Source organism: Ochotona princeps, chromosome 5 (genome assembly GCF_030435755.1).
Source record: "Ochotona princeps isolate mOchPri1 chromosome 5, mOchPri1.hap1, whole genome shotgun sequence".
Classification (NCBI taxonomy): Eukaryota; Metazoa; Chordata; class Mammalia; order Lagomorpha; family Ochotonidae; genus Ochotona; species Ochotona princeps.
The window spans coordinates 66,641,156-66,649,658 of NC_080836.1; positions in this window are offsets into that span (position 1 = coordinate 66,641,156).

Below are 8,503 nucleotides of genomic sequence, written 5' to 3' on the forward strand. Positions count from 1 at the left end.
TGGTCTGGAAGGCAGAGATAGAGGATTTACGGCTTGCTGCTGGTAACTGCTGTTTCCTTTTTCAAGCTCCCTTTTCTCCTTGCTTTCACGCACATTCAAATTTCTTGTGTTCACTCGGAGAGGTCTCGAGTTGTCTGCTGAAGTTGGAGAGCCAGGCCACACAATTGAGACGTAAACCAAGCCCACCCAGATGACAGACTTGAGGAAGTGACAAATTAGACCCCTCTGCATTATGGCCGTGTCTTACTGGAGATGGATTTTACTGATAGGTCCTTGCAAGGTGCAAAGGCTAATGATAGCTTGCAGTTGGTCACAGAGTATCTGAACAACAAGGACCTCCGCATGCTTTATGCTAATTGTTACATGCCACAACAAGGAGTGTTGAGCTGTGTCCAGCCTCCAGGTAGCTAAAAAGGAGGTTCAATGGGTTAACAATTATATTTTTTAGTTCTCATCGGATACTATCTGAAAATATTTGTGGAACCTGTAAAGTCAAAGTATACCTACAAAGTCTGTGTCCTCCAGGAACATCAAGAAGTCCCCAAAGCTCAGAGAGATTGGTGAGACATGAAGAGCTGGGAGACTGCAGGGAAACAAGCTTTTGGGAAGAAAACAGGAAAAACCCGTAAGGGAACAACCAGCGAGGTGTGTTGGCTAGGGGTCCTGAATCCTAATCAATGGCAATTGGAAAGATCGATCTTTTAATTACTAGGGCTGCTGAAACAGAACGGAATAAAAAATGAACGTGGGGACCTGGCGCACTAGCCTTGTTGCGAAAGTCCTCGCCTTGAATGCACCTTATGGTCACTGGTTCTAATACCGGCTGCTCCACTTTCCATCCAGCACCCTGCTTGTGGTCTGGGAAAGCCGTCGAGAATGGGACCCTTCCTGCACCTGCACACTCGTAAGATGCTCCTGGCTCCTGGCTTCGGATTGGCACAGCTCTGGCCATTGCAGCTGCTTGGGGAGTGAACCAGCAGATGGAAGATCTTTCTGTCTGTCCTCCTCTCTGTATATCTGACTTTCCAATAAAAATAAATACATCTTTTTAAAAATGAACATGGGACACAGATGATGAAAGTGCATAAGAAATGAGAAATGACAAAAGTCTCCTGGCATTGATGTTCTAGATTATAACGCAATGTTTGAAGACTGTTGACTCTTCTTCCTTCCCAACCAACATCTTACTACTCCTTGCAGCAATCCTGTGTTTTGTGGGGTTTTTGTTTTTGCCAGAACACAAAATACGCAACTTTCCTGTCAAGGTATTCAGAACTGAGAAAGCCATACAAGTTTAAAATCAGTTTGCTCCCTACCTCCCGCAAAATCTAAAAGATCATTCTCTGCTCGTTGTCAACATCTTTAAGACATCAATGTTTCGTTTCAGGTATGGTCTTGTGCCCAGTGGATGCATCTGTTTCCCGGTTCTCTCTAGACCCCAGCCTTTTAGTGGAATGATCAGAGCACCCTCTCTTTGATTTTGCTTAGTTTTTATTTCAGTAAATAACACTTCCATATTGCCAATTATCTTCTTGCCAGGTCTCATAAAATGCCTAGTTATCAGAATATGTAAATTAGGAGGTCAGCATGGTAAAAGAAAAATAATGGTGTCTCAGAGTCATAAGATCTTTCAGATGATATCCCTGGTATTGTTTGGTCCTTTGTATTTGTGCTCCCATTGACCAACAGTATGAAAGGAAAACCCGAGTATTATACAGACGCTTATCATGAGAGCTGGACAAAGCCCTCTTCTCTGATGCAATTAGAAAACACCAGCCAAATTGATGAGTTCAACATTTATAAAATTGAAGCATGCAATAGGATTCGTTCCAACAATCTGTGAGAAACATTGCACTGTAGTATCAAGCCACACTGTATAAGTAGCAGATGTGAAACAAGGTGCTTATCAAATATTATCTTATTTCTTCCTCACAACATGTCTATGAAGTAATATTATTATTATCCCTTTCTTACACAAAGGTTAAGTAGCACACCCAAGGTCACTCAGGAAGGGAGGCGGAGCTGGGATGCAAGCCCAGAATTGTCTGCCGGCAAGGCCCTTGCCCTTCCTGCTGTTATTCTGCCCCTCAACAGTCTCATAAACCTAAGACAACAGAGGTGATGCCAGTAAGTACAAATATGGTTTTTTCTCTAATGACTCCATGAAAGTGCAACAGGGACTCAGATAGCAACAGGGTTTGGGAGGTACCTTCACGAAAGAGACCAGTGTGAAACTGGGAAGGAGGGAGAGAAGGGTTGATGAGAGCTGGGCCTGGCACGACCATCCTTTGCCTAGGTGATAGGAGCTATTGGAGAATTTCAGCGGAGAACCTGCTGCCCCAGCCCAGGTTACTGCCTCTCCTCACTACCCCAACCCTATTCTCGGAGCACTGTATTAATAGACAAAAATAATGCTAAATGGGTTGGCAAAATGTTTAATTCTGCACCCTTAGATATGAAAAGAAAAGAAAAGTAAATAAAATATTTTGGAGGGTTTCCATTTTTTACTTTTAGTGCTTATTGTTGAACTTTCCTATTGCTGTTAAAGCATACGAAAGCTGAGAGCAGCCATTTAGCCTGGTGCTACATCCTAAAGCAGATTACTTGAATTTGACTCTGAGTTTCCGCTGGTGATTCTCATTCCAGGTTAGTGCCATTGCAGACCTGCAAGATAGTGATGATGGCTCAGGTAATTGGTTTCCTAGCTCCGGTGTGAATTGCATTCCCAGATCCACATGCCCCCGTTGTTACAGGCTTTTGGGAAGTAACACAGCAGATGTGAGCTGCCTCTGTCGCAGCATGAGAGTGTCTGCACCTGCCTGCTGTCTTTTAAACAAATAATCTTAAAAAACTATTCTGCTTTCTCGAAAGTAACCAAAAGGAATTTATTTGTCCTGTAGAAAGAAAGAATTTTCAAAGGGTACATGATTTAGAAGGTTACAATATATATATTTTAAATTTGCTTATTTTTATCTGAAAGGCACATTTAAAAAGGGAGAAGGAGAGAGAGAGACCCTCCATCCACTGGTTCATTACCCAGCTGAGCCAATCCAAAGTCAGGAGCCAGAAGCTTCTTCTTGATCTCCAGGTGGGTATAGGTCCCAAGGCTTTGGGCCATCCTCTGCCACTTTCCCAGGCCACAAGCAAGGAGCTGGATGGGCAGGGACTGGAAGCAGTGGCACAAACTGATACCCTTAGAGGATGCTGGTGCTTACAGAGGGAGGAGTGTCAGTTAGCCCTCGAACCGGCCCTAGAAGGTTACAATAATGAAGAGATTACAGTATTACGAAAGATCAGTGGGGCCGGCACGGTGGCCTAGTGGCTAAAGTCCTCGCCTTCAACGCACCAGGATCCCATATGGGTGCCAGTTCTAATCCTAGAGGTCCCACTTCTCATCCAGCTCCCTGCTTGTGGCCTGGGAAAGCAGTAGAGGACGCCCCAAGGCCTTGGGACCCTGCACCCATGTGGGAGACCTGGAGGAGATTCCTGGCTCCTGACTTTGGATCTAGACACAGCTGCGGCCGTTGCGGTCACTTGGGGGGGGTCACTTGGGGAGTGAACCATCGCACGGAAGATCTTCCTCTCTGTCTCACCTCCTCTCCATATATCTGACTTTCCAATAAAAATAAATAAATCTTTTAAAAAGTGCAGATCACAGTCCTTCCCCTAAAATTCTAAAAAAAAAAAAAAATTCAGTGGCAATATTAAGGGAATTATTTTTAAACTACTTTTAAAGCAACATTGTATACAGATCTATAATTAGATATAGGAGATGGGTTATCTTCTGTGGTATCAGAAGAAATGTAGGGAATAATTTTTCATATTTAGAAAATCTATCAAAAAGAATAATGTTTGCATTGTTTTTTCCGGTTTGTATGCAGTGTTTTTTATATTTTTCTCACTGAATCATGGTGGGTGAGATATGGTCTGCCAACTTATTGCCAGCAGTTCATGTCCTGTGCACATGTGTCCTCTGGAGTCAGGAAAGGCCTAAGTGACAGAGTTTGGCAGAGGGATATGATGGGTTCATAAAGGGAACACAGGGACAAGGCTCGGAACCAGAATGGGCAGCATGGTACATCCACACTTCAAATTAGGAATCAGTGAATGGGGCTCCACCTTCGCTAATAAGCAGCTTTGTGCCTTTGAGAAATTTATTTCTAAGTTCTGTGTCTTCATTTGAAAATAAAAACATTAGTGGATCTCTGAAGTCAAATTCATCAGAATTGTCTATGATACAATAAGGTAATGAATTTTATTTCCCTGATATTTTTCTATATAATATATCGCTTACATGATAAGCATATATTATTTACAGATTCAGAAACAAAGATTGTCTTACATTGTTTCATATTATAATTCCTTCAACCACAAGGTTTTTTTCTATCAGTTTATGCCACCTTAACCTCTAACAAGAGCTAACTACAGAGTTTCCTCAGATATTAAACCATAAAGTACTGATTAAGCTTTTAAATCTCAGAGTTGCAATAATAGCTTTGAAATAATGCATCTTCCTTCCATACACAAATATGTAGGTATTATTTCATTAAGAGAAAATGGATGGAGACTTTCTAGTTTTGATTTTGTACTTGAATTAATTTCATTATTTTACTTGTGGAGAATCTTAAGTTGTTCATTAAGGCAATAAATGAGCTTTGCTGATTTTCACAGTAGCTCATCTATTCAGTGGATCCAAATATTTATAATAGGAAAATAATAAGCCCAAGTGAAGTACACTGATTTTATAACTACTTTGGTGCTAACACATTTAAATTGATTGCTTTTTAAATTGTTGAATCCATCTATTATCGAAAATATAATCATGGGGATTTAGACTTTTGTTCCCTGAAGAATATTATATCATCAAGATTGATTTTTTTCAATGTACACCTGTAGAAGTAGCAAAGATATGCATTTATATACTACTAGCATTGGTTGACAAAATATTTTCAAGGTATTCATCTTGAAAAAAGTACCCATGGACTTTTATGTTTAATTTTATTTTGCAAGTTCAGCTTAGGTTAGCTTCAACTTCTTCAAAGATTATTTTCTTAAGGACTCCTGATCCTCTATTAACACTGACCACAAGTTTGCCCAGTTCTTCTGATACATAGTGATAGCTAATTACTATACTCTAGCAAGCTTAACTTCCTATTTCTTGTGGTTGCAAGGTGCATGCTGTTTGTGTCTCCTATTTTGCATTCTCAGCATTAACATCGATCCATCCTTTGGGAAAAAAAAAAAAAAGAAAAAAAGAAAGAACAATTCATGTAAACCCGAGGAAGTCACATTGGAAAATATTTTGACTAATATAAACTGCAAATGAAAAACACCTAGACTATAATTTTCAGTTTACGAGGAAGTAAGGTATCATTAAATGAGTATAGCTGTTTCTCCTGAGTGCCAATTACTTTAGACATGTCAAGTGTGTTTTTGCTTTTTATGTTCAATCTATTGCTTTAAAGTAAACATAGGCTGATGTAGAACTATGATTAATTGTTTGTCAGCCTTCATTGGATGGACCAATTAGGCTGGAGTGAAACACTGAGAGTTAATGGCTTAGAAAAGGGTTCATGTTTATGTCACATGAGTCCTATCTGTATTGTTTTTTAAAAAAATAAGATTTATTTATTTTACTTGAAAGGCAGCGTTACATCTGCTGGGTCACTCCCCAAAAGAACAACAGCCAGGACTGTGTCATACTGAAGTCAGGCGCTTCATCTGGGTTTCACCCATGAGTGACAGGGCCTTAAATACTTAGGTCATCTTCTAATGCTTTCCCAGGTACATGAGGAGGGAGTTGGATCAGGCATGGAGCAGCCAGCTTGCAGACACTCATCTGAGATGCCAGAGTTGTGGGCAGCAGCTTAACCTAGACATCAATTCATGTCCAACTATTTCTAAAAGACTCCTTTTAATGGGAGTTAACCAACTCAGACAAGACCTTAATCATAGCAAATTAAATCAGTCCCTCTACCTATTACAAGCTTATAATGAACTGGTGATGAGATATTTAGGAGGTAATCCCTCGCTAAAATGTCACCAAATGCACTCAATTGGATCTATCCTGATTTCACTGTGCTGTCTGGCCCCAGGGAAATCTGGCACATTTTCTCTTTTCAAACACTTCATAATTTTTTTTTAAATGAAAGAACATCCCTCTTGTTCTCATATTTTAGAGCCTATTTGGTTCGTTTTTCTCAAACTGACTTGCAAGCCACAACAGTGTAAATGAACTGTGGTGTAGATACTCAACAAGTACCCTAACTCTTGTCTTACGGGCAAATTAGCTAGCTGCTGCCATCTTACAGGAGTTCACAGTAACCAACACTTCCATTTCCCTGCAAATAATCTATACAGAGGCACTTTGACTAAATACCACTAATTCAGAAAGACCTGCCGTAGATATTAAGCAGTTAGATCAACACAGAAGTAGTGGATAGCAATGTCAGATATGTATATTTTGGAGGTTATTGCCAAAGATAACTCTCTTTCCATTTGAGAGGCAGGAAGATAAGAGACAAAGACAGAGAGATCCCCAAAAGCCCACAATAGCCATGGCTGTGCCATGACTCAATCCAGCTCTCTTATGTGGGTGGCCGGAATCCAACAACTGGAACCATCACCTGCTGCCTACCTCAATCTGTATTATCTAGAAGTAGGAATTGGAAGCCAGAGATCCAGAACTGGGACTTGAACCCATGAACACATTTATGGAAAATAAGCATCCTAACAGGCAATTTAGTCTGGGTCAAATGCCCTCCTTGATGAATTTCTTTTACATATATATCCAGATTAACTCTGAGTGTAAATTTTTTTTCTCCATACCACCCCCATGGAAAAGGGAACTTCTCCACTCTATTCCATGAGTTTTAAGCTAAAAGGGCAAATATGAAATATGCCCCTGGAAAGTTAACAATAGCAGATACAAAGATCTTTGTCTTAGTCATCAGAAATATCCCTTAAGGGGTCAGTATTGTGGTGCAATGCCAACATCTCATATGAGTTGCAGGTAACAGTCCCAGCTGCTCCACTTCCAGTCTGGCTCCCTGCTAATGCACTTAGGAAAGCGGTGGAAAATGATCCCAGTGCTTGTGTCCCTGCCACCCATATGAGGGACCCAGATGAAGCTCCTGCTCCTGGCTTCAGCCTGGCACAGCCTGGCCATTGCAGCCAACAGATAAAAGTCTCTCTCTCTCTTATGGATCTATCTCTAGCTCTTTACTGCTCTCTGTCTCTGTCTCTTCCTCTGTGTGTGTGACTCTGCCTTTCAAATAAATAAAATAAATCTTTTAAAAATCTGGTTATTCCAAGCTATGAATAATCAGTAATAATAAAAAGAACCTCATTAAAAAAATCCCTTAAAGGCATCCAATGTGTCTTTTATTTACCCCTCACCAAATTATCTGATAGTTAGCAGTAACACTGATACCTAATATCTGATAGTTATTATGTATCAATAGTTACTAAGATCTCACGTTGTTGGATAGGATTATTAGAGTGCACTCTTTTCCCTGGGAAGGGATATGTTTCTGAAAACAATGAGGGAAAACATTTGGTACAATAGTTAGGATAAGAATTGGGATGCCATCATCATTGGAGCACCTGGATTCAAATCCTAGCTTTGCTCCTGATCCTGAATTTCTGCTTAGGCAATAAGTGATAGCTTATATAGGTGGGTTTCTGTCATCCATTGGGGAGACTCAGAATGAGTTCAAGGCTCCTGGCTTCAGTGTGCTCCAACTTTGGCTAATGCAGACATTTGGGAAGTGCACCAGCAAATGGATGCATTTTCTCTCTTACTCTTGCTCTCTCCCTTTCAAATGAACAATTTAAAAGTAATAACAATGTTATAAACACTTAAAATCTTCAAACGGAACAATATAGGCACATTCAAAAATGTTTTAGATTTAATAAAATTCTAAATTGTCAGCTTTATTGCTTAATATTCATTGCTTGGCATGAAGTTGTTTGACATTAGGAAGAAATATTTGCCTTCTTTTTCCCCTTAGTGGGAACAATGCCTGGATAGTTACTGGACTTTAAATATGCTTAGATTGGGGCCAAATTGGTGGCCCAATGGGCTAATCCTTTGCCTATGGTACAAGTTTGTCTCCTGGCTGTTCTACTTCTTTTTTATTTTATTTTATTATTATTATTATTATTATTATTATTATTATTATTATTATTATTATTTTGCTGCTCTACTTCTGATCCAGCTCCCTGCTTGTGGCCTGGGAAAGCAGCAGAGGACAACTCAAGTCCTTGGGTCCTTGCACCCACATGGAAGACCAAGAGGAGCTCCAGGCTCCCAACTTTACCTCAGCTCAGTTGCAGCGCTTGTAGTCATTTGGGGAGTGAACCACTGGATGGAAAATCTTTCTCTCTGTCTCTCCTCGTTTCTGTAAATCTGCCTTTTAGATTAAAATAAATAAACCTTTTAAAATGCTTAGATAAAGTATATGATTGGTGTGAGGCATTTTAAGTAAGTACTTTTTAAATT